Source organism: Micromys minutus (assembly GCF_963924665.1).
Source record: "Micromys minutus genome assembly, chromosome: 1".
Classification (NCBI taxonomy): Eukaryota; Metazoa; Chordata; class Mammalia; order Rodentia; family Muridae; genus Micromys; species Micromys minutus.
Window position 1 is genome coordinate 257,023,643 of NC_137969.1, and position 21,254 is coordinate 257,044,896.

At 35.8% G+C, this 21,254-nt stretch overlaps 1 gene segment (V, D, J or C); it reads right to left on the reverse strand.

Moving 5' to 3' along the window:
• Window positions 1–10,977: 10,977 nt before the first annotated feature.
• Window positions 10,978–16,662, reverse strand: LOC308418492 (Ig heavy chain V region 108A-like). The segment is given in 2 exons: window positions 16,581–16,662; window positions 10,978–11,297 (listed from the first exon to the last, which is right to left on the reverse strand).
• Window positions 16,663–21,254: the final 4,592 nt, after the last annotated feature.

Here is a 21,254-nt window from a genome sequence, read left to right on the forward strand (position 1 = left end):
CTTTTTTTTCTTGAACTTCACACAGTCTGTGAGTTGTTTCTGGAGCACTCCGAGCCTCTGGGGTTAACATCCCACTATCAGTTACTGCATATTATTTCTGTTCTTTTGTGACTGGGTTATCTCACTCAGGATGTTATTCTCTAGATGCCACAATTTTCTTTTTCTTTTTATTGAAGAAATTTATTAAAAAAAAAAAAAAAAAACAAAGATAAATGTACAAATTTTTAACCTTTTTTTTTAAGGCTTGATACTCTGCATTAACATCTTACTAGTTACAATAAGCAAAAAGTACATGTAAAATAGGATGTAACCCAGAATTAGTCAAAGTATTCTTCGTGTGTAAGGATTGAGTATAATGTTTTTTTTTTTTTTTTTTTTTCTTGAACTTCACACAGTCTGTGAGTTGTTTCTGGGGTAGGCCGAGCTTTCTGGGTTGAGTATCCCATTATCAGTGACTGCATATTATGTCTGCTCTTTTGTGATTGGGTTATCTCACTCAGGATGATATTCTCTAGATGCAACAATTTTCTTAAGAATCTGGCTAAATAATTGTTTCTGATAGCTGAGTAGTACTCCATTGTGTAAATGTAACACAATTTTTGTATCCATTCATCTACTGAAGGACATCTCGGTTCTTTCCAGCTTCTGGCTATTATAAATAGATTTCTTCATTTTGTGAATTACTATTTATTTTCTGGGATCACAAATTTGATGGAAATTTTTCTTATTTAGTCGTCTCTGTAATTGTAGCTCTATATTCAACAATGTGAAAATGACTTGTAGCATTTATTTCATATATATATATATATATATATATATATATATATATATATGCATATATATATATATATATACGTAATCATTTTGTAATCATATTATTCATGAAAATAAATACTTCATAATTTAAAATATTTATAAGGGTTACCCAAAACAAAATTCTACAAGATAATATTGCTGTCATTTTTGCTGACATAACCATCTGTTTGTTTAGTCTTAAAAAGTACAGCTAACTCACTGGTCTCAACTTTTCATTTAGGATATGCAGTAATACTGTTATTTAACAAGGAAGTTCACCCCTCAACCCTCCCAAAGTAACATTCCCTGTGTGGTGAATAGATGCAGGGAATAAAACAGAAGACATAGAAAAAGAAAAGTCTTTGTCATTAGATCTATCTAGAGATTCTCTTATAAATTTCAGGGATAAGTCATACCGTCTATCTGGCTTCAAATAATTTAAAATAAATTGAAGAAAATGGGATCATGACTATCCTCATGTGTAATGTTAAGTTTTCAAAGAATTGTATGGAACTGATGTACTAACTCAGGTGAACCAAATTACTCCAATGTAAACTATGATCAGAGAGTAGACCCTCAGGCAATAATATTAAAGTGTGATAAATGTCTTATCCATTCACGATAATGTACAGTGTTTAAAGTGTAAATAATATTCATAATTCTTAGATCTGGAAAACAAATGGATTGTCATTACTATACTTGAAATTTTTAAAGAAAGAATCAGTTTTTGATAACAAATTTCACAATCATCATTTCTTAGTTCATATCATTGTTTGTGGTCCCATACATAGTACTATAGACTCTCTGGAAAGTATTATAGAGTAACTCAGACTTTAAACCTTTGTGCGAATTAAATATTCTTAATTGATAAGTGGGTAGAATAAAAGTAGATTCTCTAATTAAAACAAATGAAATATAAATACTATACTTTTATGGTAGGGGAACCAGCATTTTTAAGATGTATTTTTTGCAAAACAGGGTGTGATGACTTAATATTTTAGAAATGTGGAAATTTAATTGAGTTGTAGAGTAGAAAACTATGTTCAAAATCATTCCAGATATTAGAAAACAAAAACGAATAGTTTTGTAGTGTCAATTACTCCTGTTCTAACTTGAATTTTTTAGGGAAGTTTAAGATTTAGGACTCAAACCTTTTAGGCTGTGTTCAAACACAATTTGCAAGTGGAGATGATGCTAAACACATGAACATTTGCACATGATTCCATCTATGAAAACTATAAATAATGCACTCATAAATCTTGTATGATGTACACCCACAATTGGAGGGATGATTTCACTTATCTATATTATTTTCAGTGAAGAAGCAAGGTTATGTTATCTGTTCCATTTTTAGAACAGATTATTTGGATGGAGAACAGTATCACAAAGAAACTTAAAGTTATTGGATGTTTCATATAAAACACTAATCATTAAAAGCCTATACACACAATCAACATGTATACATACCTCCATATACATATAGATGAAATATATATACAAAGATAGATAGATTATAGGTGATAGATAGATTACCTATGCATATATATTTATAAAGATAGACAGATGATAGAGATATGTGTATATATATACATATATGTATATTTATATATCCATATATTTTAACTATTTTGATATGCAAGTATGATACTTTGATTTTAGAAAACTTGAGTGCAAATTATAATTTGAAAACAAGTTCAGTGCAGACTCTATGAGCCATAGACTCATAACTGATGGATATCATTCTCTAAGCTGCAGAGCTGTATCTTATCTCTACATTATCTTACACAGTACTGATGTCAATTTACATTTTTGTGATGGAGCAGAGTTTGAAAAAATGAATTATCCAATGTTGTTCCACAGCTATATTAACTATTCATATTCAAGGGGTCAAAGAAAACTATTGTGACAGAAAAATATTTGTGGTTGACATATTTTCAAAATAAATTTTTATACTTTTTTATGACAATTCTAGAGTTTGTCTAAGGGTTTCCACTGCTGTAAAGAGGGCCCATGACCATCTCACCTTAAGAACAACGTTTAATTGGGGCTCACATACTAGTTCTGAGGTTTAGTCTATTATTATATAGTTGGAAGCATGGCACCATCCCTAACCATGAAGGCATACAGAAAACTGGATTTCTAGACAGGTAGGAGGAGTGTCTCAAAGTCCACTCACACAGTGAAAAACTTTTTCCAACGTGTCATACTTATTCATACAAGGCCACAAAACCTTATGGTACCATTCACTCCCTAGGTTGTGTATATTCAAATCACCACATTACCCTTTACACCCACACAACTTATTGCTAATTGAAGAAAGATGGTGCCCTCCTTGTACTAATGTAATACTTCTTAGCTACTGTGGACAGAGACTGGTAACTAAGTCACATGTACTACTCTGTGTATGTCTATCCATACAGCAACATTTACAACACAATAAAAATCCTGAGGTATGTACATATTCAAAAAATTATGTAACAAGCTCAGATAAGGTATTTAGCTTAGTAGGAAGCTACTATTTCTATTTCTACTACGTAAAATTCAGTACGATTCTATTGTAATAGTGGAAATTATATGTGAAACAATGATTGTTAATTCATATGTAATTTTTACCTTGAGTTTAGAAAACATGAGAAATGTCAAGAGCACACATTAACAGCTTATACACTTGAAGGTCTGTATTGTGAAAGTATTTTCTGTGAGAATTCAATGTACAAAAATTAATTAAAAACAAATATTAATGTGAATAAACCTTCACGGTAGGATTATCATCATTCAAAACTAATAAATTATTTAATGGAATTAAAAATGATGAAAATTATTTTTCTCATTGAGACAGCTATGTGTCAGGGAAACAATTGCCATAATAGGAATCCTGAAGTCTCAGCCATTGGAGAGTGGATTATGGATAATCCAAACTATCAATTACCAAATTTACAAACCCACAAATACCAAGATGAATTTCACACCACTCACGGGTCCTCATGCTTATGTTTTACACTTTACTCACTGACACTTTCCCACCACTTCCTGTCAACACTCTAATCTAGGGACTGGGACCTCAGAGACCTCAAGTCACCTCATGGTGTGATTACCCCTCTATGGCTTGTCAAAGGTGTGTTTAGAACAGAGTGCTCACACTTTGTAAAACACACAGTCGTGAACAGTGCATGAGGTCCTGTCCCTCAACCAAGATATGAAAGTCTTCTTGGCTCTGCAGACCCACACTATGTTCCCCCAGGCAAACTGCTCAGTCTGAAGGTGTGTTTCCACAGAGACGGTGTCTGTGTGTCTACAAGAGAAACTTTTAAGCATCATATTGAACACCAGGAAGTGATTCACGAGAGAGAGTGGAACTCTCATGAAGATCAGTTACTACTGAAAAAGAGTTGGGAGAGTGAACTCCTGTCCTTTATGTGAGGATGAGCTCTTAAAAAATAGGTCTTTCCTAGACTCTGAATCTGCTGAGCCCTGATCTTGGACTTCCAGCCTCCAGAACCACGAGCAAGACACACTGGCTGTTCCATTTCATGGCCTGAGATGATCATCTGTGGCTTAAACCATCGCAGAGCAACAGGGAACTACTGTATGCAATAACAGAATAGGATGCTGGTAAAAACAGAGCAGAGTCCAAAGGAAAACATGTGGTTCTGGGAACTGGAGGAAAAGTCACCTATAACAAAGCTGAAAAGCTTGGTTGATCTGCAGGTAGATCCAGTGTCACGCGCCCATGCTTACCGCCGCTAGGAACAGGCGTGCAACAAAACAAACTCTTCTGCAGATAACCTTTATTGAACAGCACTTTGAGCAGGGGGCTTCTTGAGCAGGAAAATTCTCTCTCAGCCTGGGACCCCCTACCGGGTTCTACTATCTAGCCGACCTCTCACGCGCAGTCCCCCACGAGCGTTCTCTCTGTCCAATCTCTCTCCACTTGGGATCTCCCGCAACCTCTCTTATTGGGCTTCTCTCCACGTGGTCTCTCTCTCCCCGTCGTCTCTCTCTCCCCGTCTTCCTCCCTCCGTGGGGGCGAAATGCACTGCTATATATGCCTGGGAGACTCGTGTTGCTACCTGATTGGTGCATCCTCCTGTAGCTCAATCACGTGTCCCGGGGGTGGGCTGTGACTATGTGGTTGCCAAGTAACACAAGGGGAAAGGTTTTTGTAGGCTGAACAATGGGCGGGAAGCTGGCGCCATCTATTGGCGCCAACGGCTTCCTACAGTAGGTGTAGATTTCAGTGTCTGGTACTACTTACCCACGCATAGGAATGTTACCTTAAATTATTTACACACTCACAACACTGTCAAAAAAGCCATGAAATAATTTATTCATGTCATGTGCCATTTCACACAAGAGATACAATCAGTATTTTGAATATTGTCTCAACCTAATGTGAAAGTTTATTTGATCAATGAATTTTTGGGTCTTAATCTAAATTCTACTTAGAAAATTATCTAAGTTTCCTGATACTTTTAAACCGATTTAGGAGGCACATATTAATGAGACTATTATTTTGAAGAAATGTTAGCAGAAATAAATGGAATCAAGAAAATGTTTATGAGAAGTGTTAGCATATCAAAAATGCATTACTGATCATTTAAGGAGCATAATAATCAAGGTTTGGTCAGTATTGATAATAGGAAAGTTTGGCTTTACCATGTATATAAATAAAATAGGACGGTTTCTGTCTTAACATTTCACATACACTGATATTCATATAAGATAGTTAACTTAAAAATCAAAATTCAGCCCTTGGTAAACTCAGTGATTACAAGACTGTAGGTCATGGTAAAACTGACTTGTAACTCTGGTTTACCGAATTCACAGTGCATTATCACAGCTGGCTGGATTAGAATATGTCATTTTCTATTTTTGGATACAACATGATATTACCATGATGTACTTCCAGTAGGACAGACTAAATCATGCTACCCAGAATTCAAAAGAAAAAAACAAAGTTTCAGCCTGTTGTAATTTAAACAACTTTAAATAAGTAACACATTGTTGATCAGGTTACCACTGAATTCTCTGGAAATCAGTCTGGTGATTCCTCAGAAAATTGGTCTTAGTACTACCTGAAGACCCAATAATTCCACTTGTGGGCCTAAAGACAATCCAATATACAACAAAGAAACATTCACCACAATGTTCATAGCAGCTCTATTTATAATAGCCAGAACCTGGAAAGAACCCAGATGTCCTTCAGTACATAAATGGATACAAAAATGGTGGTACATTTACACAATGGAGTACAACTCAGCTATCAGATACAATGACCTTATGAAATTCTTAAAATATGGATGCATCTAAAGAATATCATCCTGAGTGAGATAACACAGTCAAAAAAGAACAGACATAATATGCAGTCACTGATAATTGGACACTAATCCCAGAAAGCTCTGAACACCCCAGAAACAACTCACAGACTGTGTTAGGTTCAAGAAAAAATAAATAAATAAAAGAAAAAAAAAAACACTGTTTACTCCTTACACACCAAGAAAACTTTGACTTATTCCAGGTTACATCCTGTTTTGCATGTACTTTGTGATCATTGTAACTAATAAGATCTTAATGCACATTATCAAACCTTAAAAAGAAAAGAAAAGAAAAAGCCAAGCAATGACAAAAATGTATTCATATACTTTTATGTGAAAATGCTTAAAATTTGTACATTTATCTTCGTTTTTTTAAAATAAATTTCTTCAATAAAAAGATATTAAATTTTAATGGTTTATATTTTTATACAACATAATTCATAATAGAAACTTATGAAAAGTACATAGATAAAATTATAATTAATATATTTCAAGATTAGTTCATTATGATCTACGTTTTGAATAGATAAGTATTATTGACATGGGTGGAGTGTTTCAGTCATATCTTCCTCTACATTTTACCATTCTCTAACTTTATAGGAAGTGCAATGTCTAATTAGATAGCAATTATATTACAAATCAATGAGGGATATTTTTAACTAACAGACCACTTAGAATGATGTGCCTCAAACATTTCTCGCTTCTAATCAGATAAATCTGAGATGGTGTTAATTCGAATATGTTTGAACCTAATATGTGTTCACAGGGTAAAAAATAAGTAAAATTTTATATTGATATGTGAGTTAAAACAATTATGACCTCTTGAGATACTACAACATCCATATACATACTTTAATTTCTACAAGTTAAACCACAACTTTAATCTGCATAGCTTCAGTGGACGAGTTGAGTGGGTGTGGATGACATCATGTTCTCTATTTCATGAATGAGGATATAGTGATTTTTCTATGCTTTAATAATTTGAAATATTTTGACATATCAATATTCTGTAATAATTATCAGTGATTCAGTGCAGAATGAAATGACATAAAAATCTAAGTCCAGATGATTAATTAACACATAATTTAACAACTTATTATTATTATGTTCACAGTTTTAATTTCACATAGGTTTAGAATTACTTCTATTTGACATACAACCACATTATTTCTACTATGGTACACTCATGAGGAACAAAGATACATAAGAGTGAACATAGCACGATGTAATTCTGGTTCTGCATAGAAGAAATGAGATTTTTTATATATTTTTTCTTAGTATATAAATTTTTTGTGCATTTTAATTTGAGGAATTTTATTGGTAGGAATTTTACTTATATAAGTGAAATCATTACTGGTTAAGATTTTATGTTCACATATATATATATATATATATAACTTTTATATGGTGCCTGTAAGATTCTTTGAAACAAAGTTCACATACTTCTTTTGTGCATCAGGATATTATTATCAGAAAATCATTAGAGGAATCATTGGCTTATTTCACAGAAGTAAACAAACACCAGTTACATTGAATTACCTACATGTACATCAGTCATTACACCTTCATCAAGCAGCTTACTATTCATTTTTTATATCATCAACATTATTGATGTAAATACTGTTCATTCATTTCCATACACATGTGTTTATATAAATGTGTGTATATTTATATTTTTCCAGTGATCATTTCTATAATAATGTGTAATTGCTTTAATTTTTCTGAGATTATGTGATTATATTAGCTGTAATGAGCTTAAAAGTTATTCTTATTCAAAAGGTAAACAAATCCATGGGAATTTTGGGCTAGATGATCAGTTCACATTAATTATTGCTGTTTTGATTTTGGAACAAGAAAACAAAGAGGTAGACTTGTTATCTGAGATACAAATAACATGAGTGGGTATGGTTTTTTAACTTGGAAACTTTTAACAACATAATAACATGTTATGAGTTGTGTTTATCAGATTTATTGTCTTTTGAATAAAAATATTTAAAATTTTCCTTGAGTGACTGCAATATCCTATGAACTAAAAAGAGACGATACTAATAAATTCTAGAATGGTCCTCTATAGCATGAAATAATTTTATTAAGACCTTTCTGACTATCTTCAACAGAGTACACCAGATCTGGCACAATTACACATAATTTACTCCTAGACAAGGAGTTAGGATGAATCCATACTGTAGGCAGATTCTCATGAGTATCACATTTTGCTTTCTTACTTAAAATGTAGCAAAGGGAATAAGTCTTCCTGAAAAAGTGAGAGCAGAATATATCCATCTCACCAAAATGCAAAGGATTCCAACTGAAAATATCAAAACCATAGATGTAACAGGTAAATTCAATGCTGTTTGTCAATTTACAATTAAAGGGAAATTAAAGAAAAACACAAAGAATTCAATTGTCATTTCCACTAAGGGAAACATAACAAATGAAGTTCTCTATTCACTGCAAAAATGAACTGGCTTTTTATTTCTATTCTCTGTATCTCACAGATGCATGTCCTAAATGAAAGCCTAAACGCAGGGAGTAGACACTTGACAGTTACTTCTCCTGACTCATTTAGAATGTTTTCAGGTTAACACTTTTATCTAATCAACCATAACAATATTTACATTTGAGGACTTCTTATATTTTAATTGAGTCTCATGTACATAACTCAGGCAAAATAAACAAATTCCATCTGGATTAAACAATTGAGCTAATGAATTTTTAAAAATGTTTTAAAAGTTATCTTGAAAATGAATTATAAAATATGATTAACTTCATTAACATCTTTTTTATCTATACCATAAATGCTTTTCATAGTTTATAATTATAATGATTCATCATTGTTCTAGTAGAAACCGACATTAGTTTTCTGTAGTATTCATCCATTGTATAATGTGTACAAGCTCCCAATCATAAAAAAATATTATTTAATTAGGGAACTGTAGGGGCTGATACCAAAATCTGGTTCAATAACTCTTTCTTGATTATATCAATAAAGAGGGTAGAATCTAATTGCTTGGTGAATGAAGAAAGGTGGGATTTCTAGTCTCCAGAGGTAAGTAGATGGAAATAAAAGGAGGGAGGGTTTTTCAACAAAGCCTTGGGGAAAGCTGCAAGACACCACGTAAGGCCTTGGGGTAACTAGAACCAGTGGTGGCTTCTGCCATCAGCAGAATCTGATGGGACATCTGATGCATTTTGAAATATAAATTCTTTGCCCAGCTATTGAGTTATCTGGAAAGATTTTAAATATTAATGTATTCATATACTTTTATGCAAAAATGCTGTTAAAATCTGTACATTTATCTTTGTTTTTTAAAATAAAGTTGCTCAAGTTAAAAAAAAAAATTAACGCTGCCTGGTTTTTCTCATCTACGGTAACTGAGCTGGACAAGACAAAAGCACAGACTGTTCAGTTGTTAGAGGTTTGGCAGAGCTATTCTCAGGGTGGTTGTCTGGTGGACAGTGAGTGCAGTTCTAGGCATTCATGAGAAAAGCCACAGAGATTCTTGTTTGATGGAACTAGACACCAGAGGTTGAGGAAACTGAGTTTCTGATTAGGGATCCAGATGGCTGATGGCAGATCTACAACAGAAGTGGGCCCAGCAGCAGTGTGTTCTTGGAGCTGAGCTGAGAACACAGCTGCAGGCAGGTGATAGAGGGAAGAGTTAAAAGTACAGGGAACAGAAACCAATGTTAAATGAACATTCAAAGAGAAACCAAAGCACCTTAAGCTTCATTTTATAACTGGACTTAAAATGATTATGAAAATTATTGTTGCCTGCAGTCCTTTTTCATAATTCTATTGGGATTAATTATACCTACAATGAACTACCTTTCTTAGACTGGATGAAATATGATCCAGGTTGGTAAAGTCAACGTGCACCGAGATCTCAGTCTCTTCTCTTCTTGTGGTTTGCTACCAAAGGTTGACATAGAGACACATTAGCTCTCTAATATTCTATGGCTGGTAGAAGATAGGACCAGGAATACCATCAACTGCGAGAGATGGTGCTATATCACAATATGTCTCTAAAGGTTAGTGACTGTAAGGCTGATTGCTGAAACTGGCACAATTTTTATAGAATCGTGTATTGACAGGACACCTCAGAAACTACACATTATAACATGTACACACAGTGAAATGATAAATGAGCTCTGTAAAAAGTGATTTAATATTACTATTGTCCAACAGATAGGAATTATGCTGATAAGAATATACATTATAAATAAATAATTCTTATAATTTAAAGCCTAGAACTTCTTGACTTCACAGCATGAGGTATCAATATACATAGAAGTCACTTCCATAGCAAATATTACTACTACTACTACTACTACTACTACTACTACTACTACTACTACTACTACTACTACTAAATAATAATAATAATAATAATAATAATAATAATAATAATAATAATAAAGACTTATCACTGTTATAGGAATTTTTGTTTACCCAGTGATTTGTGAGAATTTATTGGTCAAGATAATTTTATTCTTTATTCCTAGATATTCTGATGAAAGCTCTAGGCTATGTCAGAATCCAGATATATTTTATTGTGCATTATCACAGTTTCTGTATTTGTTCTCCTCTTAAATAAGAAACACATTACTGAAGGTGGCCACTGGTGAAGAGATTGAAAACAATTGTAGAAGATACTCTAGGAGCATCCTAATCAACATCATACAACCCATACATATTCTTTTTCAAAGCTGACAAAAGAAATATATGTCTCTAAGGAAGAGAAACAAAAATGGAATCTCAAAAGAATTGTGAATGAGAAAGATTTCAGGCTAAACTTCTCTGAGTCATCTAAGTCCTAGGGTAGCTTTCTGCTCTTTCAGTGTTTCTGACACTCTTAGGATGCGGTTACAACACTGTGTGAGTTGCACAGTAATAGACCGCAGAGTCATCAGATGTCAATCTTCTAAGCTTCATGTAGGCTGTGTTGGAAGATTTATCTGCAAACAATGTGATCCTTTCCTTGAACTTTTGATTGTATGCAGTATCACCATTGTAAGGATAAAACCATACAATCCACTCTAGGCCCTTTTCATGACTCTGCTTCACCCAGTGCATGTAATAGTCAATGATATTGTATCCAGAAACCTTGCAGGAAATCTTCACTGAGATCGCAGACCTCACCAGCACAGACCCATATTGCTGCAGCTGGCCCTGGGAGTGGACACCTGTGGAGGGATGTCATTGTAACCTGAGAGCATGGACAGACTTCAACACTTCTACTGTGAGACACTTACCTGTAGCTGTTGCGACCAGAAAGAGGATGGTACAGCTCCATCCTATGGTGAGGTCCTGTGTACTCAGTGACAAGACAAGACTGCCTATACAATATAGTACTGGAATTTTTAGCCAGAGCAATTAGACAACAAAAAGAGATCAAACTGATAAAAATCAAGAAGGAAAAAGTCATGCTAACCCTATTTGCAATTAACATGATAGTATATATAAGTGACCCCAAAAAGTCTACCAGACAGTGACTACAGCTCTTAAACAACTATAACACAGTGGCTCATTGAAAATTAACTGAAACAGATCAGTAGCCTTCCTCTATTGAAGCAGCCAGCTCTCTCTAATTCTGTCCAGGCATTGTCATAACCAATCCACCAAGTACCTAGGAGAACAAACTACTAACTTTTTCTATGGTTGTATATCATCTTCTAATTCTCTAATCTTTATTTCCTCATCCTTGCCATTCCATTACCCAATGTACTCTCCTTCAAATACTATGTGCTTTCACATGTATGCAAGTCCTTCTCTTATAAATGAGACCTATCATTTACTTCTATTTTATAGATACCAACTTTTCCTTTCTGTGCCATTTCTTATTTGGACCACTTTTATACTCTATCCTTGATATTACCAAGCTCATCCTGGCTAATTGATTCTCCATATTCTCAGCAGCATCTGCTGTCATCTGACTTTTTGACCTTAGCAATTCTGAATGACATGAGGTAGAATCACAGGGTTGTTTTGATTTGCATTTCCCTGATGACTAGGGATGTTTAGCACTTCCTTAAATGGTTCTCTGCCATGTGATATTCCTCAATTGAGAGTTTTTTGTTTAGCTCTCTACATCATTTTTAATAGGATTGTTTGATTCAGTGGCATCTAACTTATTGAGTTATCTATATTCATTGATTATTAGACCTCTATCAGATATGGGCTTGGTAAAGATTTTTTTTCCAATCTGTAGGCTGCTGTTCTATTTTCTTGACAGTGTACTTAGCCTTACAGAAACATTGCAATCTCATTAAGTCCCATTTCTCGATCTTTGGACTTAGAGCACAAGTCATTGATGCTCTGTTCAGGAAATTTTCTACTGTGCTTATGTGTTCTAAGAATTTCCCTACTTTCTCTTCTAATAGTTTCAGTGTACCTGGTTTAATGTGGAGATCTTTGATCCACTTGCACTTGAGCTTTGTACACAAATATAAGAAAGGGCCTATTTTCGTTACTCTGCATGCTAAGTGTCAGTTGAGCCAACACCATTTGTGCAACAAACTGTACTTATCCAGGAATGTTTTCAGATTTTTTGTCAAAGATCAAGTGACTATATGTGTGAGAGTTAATTTTTGGATCTTCTATTCTGTTCGATATATCTACATTTTTATATGTGTACCAGTACCATTGTGTTTTTAACACAATTGCCTTTTAAAATAGCTTGATGTCACAGGTTGTAAATTATGAAGACGTTTTCTTGTTGTTGATAATAGATTTGGGTGTTCTAGTTTTCTAGTTATTTCAGATGAATTTGCAAATTATTCTTTCCAACTCTACAAATAATTGAGTAGGGATTTTGATAGGGATTGCATTGATATGATTTTGATATGGATCACTTTTGGTAAGATGGCTATTTTTTCAATGTTAATCTTTTCAATCCATGAGAAAAGGAGATCTTTCCATCTTCTGAGATCTTCTTCAATTTCCTTCCTCAGAGATTTGACATTATTGTCAGACAGGTCCTTCACTGGCTTCTTTAGAGTCACACCAAGTTATTTCATATAGGTTTGTGGCTAATGCACAGAGTGTATTTTCCCTAATACTGTTCTCAATGTGTTTCTCTTTGCGGTAGATGAAGGCTACTCATTTGTTTGAGTTAATTTTATATCCAGCAACTTTGCTGAAGTTGTTTATCAGCTATAAAAGTTCTTTGATAGAATTTCTAAGGTCACCTAAGTATACTATCATGTAATCTGCAAAATGTGATATTTTTACTTCTTTCTTTATAATTCGTATCCCTTTGATTTCCTTTTGCTGCCTAATTTGTCTGGCCAGGACTTTGAGAACTATGTTGAATAAATAGGTAGAGGGAGAGTGGGCAGCCTTGTCTAGTCCCTGATTTTAGTGGTATTGCTTCAAGTTTCTCACGATTTAGTTTGATGTTGGCTATTGGCTTGTTGTATATTGCTTTTATTATGATTAGTCATGGGCCTAAAATTCCTTCTTTTTCCAAGACTTCTATCATGAAGGGGTATTGAATTTATCAAATCCTTTCTCAGAATCTAGTAAGATTATCATGTAGGTTTATTTCTATCATAGATTACTTTGATATATTTCAGTATATTAAACCATCCCTGCATTCCAGGGATGATACCTAATTGATTATGTTGATGAGTTCTTGGATTTGGTTTCCAAGAATTTTGTTGAGTATTTTTGCATAAGTTTTTATAAGGGAGATTGGATTGAAGTTCTCTTTCCTGTTAATATCTTTCGGTGGTAAAGTAATAAGAGTTATTTTGGCTTCAAATTATAAGTTGGGTACGTCTTGCACTCTATTTTGTGCAGTAGTTTGGAGAGAATTGGTATTAGGTCATCAATAAATATCTGATAGAAGTTCTCACTGAACCCATCTGGTGCTGCTTTAACTTTTGTGTCTGGTATATGTCTAAGAATTCATTCATTTCCAGCAGATTTTCCCGATGTTGTACTAATATCTGATGATTTGTTGAATTTCCTCAGTTGCAGTTGTTATGTCTCCACTTTCAGTTCTGATTTTGTTAATTTGGATACACTCTCTTTGCTCTCTCATTAGTCTGGCTATGGGTTTATCAATTTTGTTAATTTTCTCAAAGAAGCTCTTAGTTTTGTTGATTCTTTGAAAGGTTATTTTTTATTCTATTTGTTTAATTTCTGCTCTGATTTTGATTATTTTTTGCTGTCTAGTCTTCTTGTGTATATATGCTTCCTTTTGTTCTAGAGCATTCAACTGTGCTATCAAGTTGCTAGTGTATGCTCTCTCCAGATTCTTTTTGGAGGCAATAAGAGCTATGAGTTTTCTTTTAGTACTGCTTTCATTGCATCCCATATGTTTGGGCATATTGTGCTTTCATTTTCATTAAATTCTAGAGAATCCTTAATTTCTTTCTTTATTTCATCTTTGTCCATGCTATTCTTTAGTAGAGACTTGTTAAGCTTCCACTTCTATATGTTTTTTTGTTGTCTTTGTTGTTACTAAAGACCAGACTTAGTTTATGTTGATCTGACTGGATACATGGGAGTATTTAAATCTTCTTATATATATTGATGCTTGTTTTATGACAAACTATATGGTCAGTTTTAGAGAAGGTGCTATGAGGTGCTGAGAAGAATGTGTATTCTTCTGTCTTAGTGTGAAATGTTCTGCTCATGTCTGTTAATTTCAATTGGTTTTTAACCTCTGATTCCATGATGTGTACATTGATTAGAGTGGGATGTTGAAGTCTCCAACTATTATTGTTTGTGGTGCAATTTATGTTTTAATCTTTAGTAGGGTTTATTTTATGAATATGGGTGTTCTTGTATTTGGAGCATATATGTTATGTACTGAGAGTTCCTCCTGACAAATTTTCCCTATAACAAGGAAAAAGTGTCCTTCCTTATTTTTTTTTTTTGATAACTTTTGTTTGAAAATATACTTTATTCGATATTAGAATGGCCACTCCAGCTTGCTTCTTGGGGCCATTTAGCTTGGAAGGTTATTTCCCAACCTTTTACCCTGAGATAGTGTCTGTTTTTGTCTCTGAGATGAGTTTCCTGTATGCAGCAAATTTCTGGGTTTTGTTTATGTATCCAATCTGATAGCCTGTCTTTTTATTAAGGAATTGAGTCCATTTATGTTAACAGATATCATGGAATAGTGGTTGCTCTTTCCTGCTATTTTTGTTTTTGGAGGTTGAATTGTGCCTGTATGTCTTTCTTTTTTTGGTTTTCTTACTTGGGAGTTTTCTTGTATTTATTAGGATGTAGTTCCCCTCGTTGTATTGGGTTTTCCCCCTATAATTCATTGTAGTGCTATGTTTGTTGTCAGATATTGTGCAAATTTAGATTTGTCTTGGAATATATTAGTTTCTCCATCTATGGTGATTGAGAGTTTTGTTGGATATGGCAGCTTTGGCTGGCACCTGTGCTCTCTTAGGGTCTGCATGATGTCTGCCCAGGCTCTTCTAGATTTCATAGTCTCTAGTGAGAAACGGGTGTGATTCTGATTGGTCTGCCTTTATATTTCACCTGGCCATTTTCCCTTACTGCTTTTAATATTTTTTCTTTACTTTGGGTACTTTGCATTTTGACTATTATGTGTGGGGAGGAATTTCTTTTCTGGTCCAATCTATTTGGAGTTCAGTAGGCTTGTATTATTCTCATGGTCATCTCATTCTTAAAGGTAAGGAAGTTTTCTTCTATGATTTTGTTGAAGATATTTACTGTGCCACTTAGTTGATATTCTTCTCCTTATTCTATTTCTTTTATCCTTAGGTTTGGTCATCTCATTGTGTCCTGGATCTCCTGAACATTTTTGGTTAGGAGCTTTTTGGTTTTTGCATCTTTCTGACTATTTTGTCTATGCTTTCAATCTTGTCTTCGCCCCCGGATATTCTATCTTCCATTTCTTGTAGTCTATTGGTAATGTTTGCATCTGTGACTTCTGATTTATTTTTTAGGTTTTCTATTTCTAGGATTGTCTCTTTTAGTGTTTTCTTTATTGTGTCTATTTCTGTTTTAAATTCCTTCTTTGATTTCTTCATCTCTTTGGTTCTGTTTTTCTCTAGTTCTTTGTGTTTTTTTGTTTGTTTGTTTGTTTGTTTCCTCTTTAAAAGCTTCTAATTCTTTATGCTTGTCCTCCTGTTCTTGTTTAAGGATCTCTATCATCATTTTGAGGTATGATTTTAGGTCTGTGTCTTCTTTTTCTGGAGTGATTGATATTCTTCTGTTTGCTGTGTTGGGAGAGCTGGGTCCTGGCATTGCCAGGTTTTCTTGGATTCCCTGGGGTATGTTCTTTCCGTTTCCTCTTGCCACCTTGTGGTCAGCCTTGTGTCAATGCCAGGTTATTGGTTTCCTTAGCTGGGTCAGTGAGGGGGACCGGTGAACTGCTCTTTTCACGTGCTCTGCAGAGATCTCTCTTCTCCCAGGCTATTCAGAAAGCCTCCTTGCCAGTCTCGCATCCCTGGATCACCACTGGACCACCTCTGGCTCACCACTGCTCTCGGTGACAGAGGGTTCTAGTGTGCGCCCCGCATTCAAAGTAGTACGGATGGGAACAGCCCCATGCCAGGTCATAGGTTTCCTGAACTGAGCTGCGGTGGGGAGTGGGAACCAGGGGACCGCACATTTTTTGCGCATTTGAAAGAGATCTCTCCGCAGAGATCTTTCTTCACCCCGATCAGTCGGAATGACTCCTCATGAATCCTGGGCCCCTGGACCACCGCAGGACCACCGCTGACTAAGTCCTGCTCCCCGAGGCGGGCGGTTCGAGTGCACATTCTCTCCATGGTGTCTTTTTAAGGAGAAGGGTGTCTAAGTATCTTTGTCAGAGATTTTGAGAATTTCCAAGGAGCACCTCTGAACAACATCATGTATGCAAACAGGTTTTCTTCCCAGGGGACTCGGGGACAGAATGCATGGTCCTCCCCTTGTAGTGATTCACCTTGTACCTCTCACTGGTGCACATGCTCCTTGTAGGATGCACATAGATCTGAGTTCTCAGATCCCGTAGGAATCCGGCTCTATGTGGCTTTATCAAGACCACAACTGCTAGGTAAAGTGGGTGGTAACAAACTTGTAGAGGTTTGGATGCAATGTACTGACTGATGAACTCCACGAGCCTGTTAAAGGTCCAGGGTATCAAAAAACCTTCCGATGGGCCATGAATGGAGGTGGTGGAGAAGGGTTGTAAGCCATGAAGTAATGGAAAACCAATTTTTTAAACCATCCTTCTTCTTGTTCTCTCTGCTTTTTGTGCCATTCTAAACTCTCTCTCACTTTGGACATACAAAATCAAGACAATCCTGGTTGATCAGTATAAAAGCAAAATTTCTCTTTTAATGCTGTACAAAGGCCCCCCATGCTGAAGTGATGCTGAGGGGGCTGATGAGTGTTTCTTCTGTCTGGCTCAACACACACCTGAACAATCATGGCATAAGCAGCAAATGATGCATCTTTGTCACCTGTAAGAAAAGAAAATTTCTCCTCAGGGGCATTTTGTCCCCTGCCTAGATAAGGGAGAGTTTAAAATAAAAGTATCTAAATATTTTCCTATTATATCTTAAAGCCATCTGGAAGCAATATTTTTGGTATTGGAAGAGATAGAATTTTAAGTTGGCCCCACTAACCCTGCTTTGAGGACAAGTCTGTCTCAAGGCTGAGAACAAATGGTGCATAGCACTTGGTCTCCATAAGGTCTGGCTACACAGTCCTGAGACAAACAAGTATAAAGGTCAATGTGCCCCAAAATAGAGTGACCTAGAGTTGAAACATGTACAAAATAGGCAGAGTGTGCCAATTTGAATAAACCAAGGGATTTGCTATGCTCTTGTTGCTAACTGCATATGTGATTTTCCCGATAAATACTTCTCCCCTTTTGAGTTCTGGGTTAACTCCTGTATCTCCTACATGAGATACTTGTTGTCCTCAGAGGTATGGCCTCCCCCACCCACCTATGAATAAACCTCTTGCCTTATTGAAGCAAGATTAGCTCTCTGTGAGTTCTTGGCTTTGCTTTCTCCTGGTACTTGAGTGAAGGGCTTCACCAATTAGGGTGGGTCTTCCATTTGGGGGCTTGTCCGGGATTTTGAGACCACACAAGACTCTGAAAACTTCCTGAAGGTAAAGGGGATTCCCCAGTTTGTGTCTGAGTGTATGACCACTGTCTGTCTCTGTTCTGAATTGTATCTGAGAAGTGCTATTTATTTCACAGCTGCTACTGGAGCCCTGAGGCATCTGAAGCTGTGATCAACAGACATGTCCAGGTGATTACCATCTGTAGCACTAGAAGATGTCCTGTGAGGTCTGGAGGAACCCCGAAGATTCCTGGAATATTTCAGTCTTGGTGCCTGTGAGGATATGGCAGTTTTCCTGTACTGGAGAAGTTATATGCCCTCCTGGCCATCTGTATTTCTGGTTTGGTTTTGTCTTCTAGTTGGAGACAGTCATTTGGAGTGGTTTTGTCTGTCTAGGTGGAGACAGGTTGTGACAATTTCTCTGAATTTCAATTTGTTAGAGTGAAGTTAGGGAAAGAACACACAATATGTTAGTTGAAGTTAATAAGAAAAGGTGGCAGACTTTCTGCACCTCTGAATGGAATCAGCTTGTTTGCCTCAAAAGGGCACTTTCAACCTGACTATAATTTCTGATGCTAAAGCTATTGTCTTTCATGAAGCACAGGGATCAAACCCCAGAAGAGTACATGGGAAGAAGGTGATTTGAGCAGAAAAGGAATGATAGTGGGAAGGAGGAAGCCATGCCAGAAAGCAAATGTATGTAGAAGGCCAAGAAAAAGAAAATATAGGATTAAGGTGTACTGGAAAGTGGATCTTACAGAGACTAACCCAGGAAGATATAAATATAAATATCTATTAGTCTTTATAGATACATTTTCTAGGCAGGTGAAAGCCTCACCACAAAGAGAGAATTGGGGGCAGTAGTTGTAGCTAAGGAGATTTAAGAAGAGATCCATCCTAGGCTTGGCAACCCTAAGGTATGTAGATCAAACAATGGGCTAGCTTGTGTTGTCCAGGTAAGTCAGATATTAGCTCATTGCTTGGGGACCAATTGCAAATTTTATTGTGTATATAGATTACAGAGTTCAAGACAGGTAGAAAGGATGAATAAAACTCTAAAAAAGAACAAAATGTCCTCAGAGATAAGTGGGGGAGAATGGACTCTCCCCCTCTTCTTTGCCCTGTTCCTCAGCTCTTTGGCCTAACACCTTATGAGATCCTGTATAGGGACCACCACTGCTCACTGAGTTTGGTAGGGTGTATTATCCTGATGGCATTTACTCTAAACTTTTGTTTGCCTTCCTAAAGGCCCTTGAGGTGATAAGATGTCAAGCCTGGAAACAACTAAAAGAGGTCTACAAGACTGGAAAAGTACCCCACCAGTTCCATATTGGAAACACTGTCCTTATTTGACACCATCAAGTGAGAAACTGAAACCTCAGTGTATGGGGCCATATCTAGTGCTTTTAACAATGGCTAGCAGTTATATTGGGGCTCAGAGTGGCCACAGGAGTGGCAAAGGACACAGCAACACTAATACTGACTCCTCAATATTTCCATAGGTGAGTATTTACAAGCCCTAGAACAATCCATATCTAAACTTAAAGAGTCAATGACTTCCCTCTTGGAGGTGGTCTTCTAAACAGGAGGGGGTAGAATTACTGTCCCTTAAAGGAGAGGGCTATGTGCTGCCTTAAGAAAAGAATGTCACTTTTACATAGATCATTCAGGGGTAATTAAAGACTATGAGTAAGCTAAGAGAAAGAATAGACAAAGAAATAACAGACAGAGAAAAAACAAAAAAACAAAAAAACAAAAAAAAAAACATGACTTGAGAGATGATTTAATAGATCTCCAAGGCTGAGCACTTTAATCTCCTCATTAATGGGGCCTATTTTAATTTGGATTTTGTTTCTTACATTTGGATCATGCATCCTTAATAAGTTAGTAGCTTTTGTTAGAGAAGGAGTTAGTGCAGTGCAGATTTTAATACTTCACCAGCAATATCAAGCATTAAGTGGTTTGAATAGACTAAAGACAGTGAGTTCTAAGATTAATACTGGCCACTAGAGGAAATGGGGAATGAAAGAGTTAAAATTTTAAGTTGGCCCCACTAACACTGCCTTAAGAAAAAGTATGTCTCAAGGCTGAGAACAGTAACCACAGACCACCTGGTCTCAATGAGATCTGGCTCCATAGTCCTGAGAAAAACAAGTATAAAGAGATCAGTGTGCCCCAAAATAGAGTGGCCTAGAGCTGAATCCTGTCCAGAATAGGCAGAGTGTGCCAATTTGAATAAACCAAGGGAAATGCCATTTTCCTGTTGCTAACTGCTTATGTGATTTTACCTATAATTACTTCTCCACATTTGAGTTCAGGGTCAAGTCCTCTATCTCCTGCATGAAATTCTTGTAATTCCCAGAGCTCTGGCCTCCCGCCAACTCCCAGCAAATAAACCTCTTGCATGATTGCAGCAAGATTTGCTATCCGTGATTTCTGGGGTTCATGTTCTCTTGGTAATTGAGTAAGGGGGCTTTCAGTATCATAAAAACACACCAACAGATCCTCAGGCCTTTAGGAGGGCTTTCCCAGGGTCATTCCTTTGAAGCAGATCTTCTCATAAGACTGTAGGCAAATTTTTATTTATCTCTAGGTATCAAAAGCCTTCTGCAGCAGATTTTCCATCTTTGACCAGTTTCAGAAAATTGAACACAAACAGTGTATGAATTAGGGTGTTTCTGGGAGATCCTTTGATGGGGTATAATCCATCTTTTTGGTTTTAAAGCATTTTTAAAGATTTAATTTGAATGCTCAACAATGTCTTTTCCCTGGGGATGATAAGGAATACCTGTGACATTTTTAATTTGGAGCTGTGCACAGAATTGTTGGAAATTATTTCCAGAGTAACTTTTAATTATTTTCGGTTTACCCATGACAAAAAAAAAAAAAAAAAAAAAAAAAAAAAAAACTCAGTCCAAGAGCAATTACATTTTTAGGGACCTCTCAGGCATGTAGGCAGTCAAAAATAAATGCACTAAAGGTATTAAATGTACCATGAATGTATTTAAGCTTGCCATATTCTGGAAGATGAGTAATATTCTTTTGCTACATTTAATTAGGGACCAGACTTTAGGGATTAAATCCTATATAAGG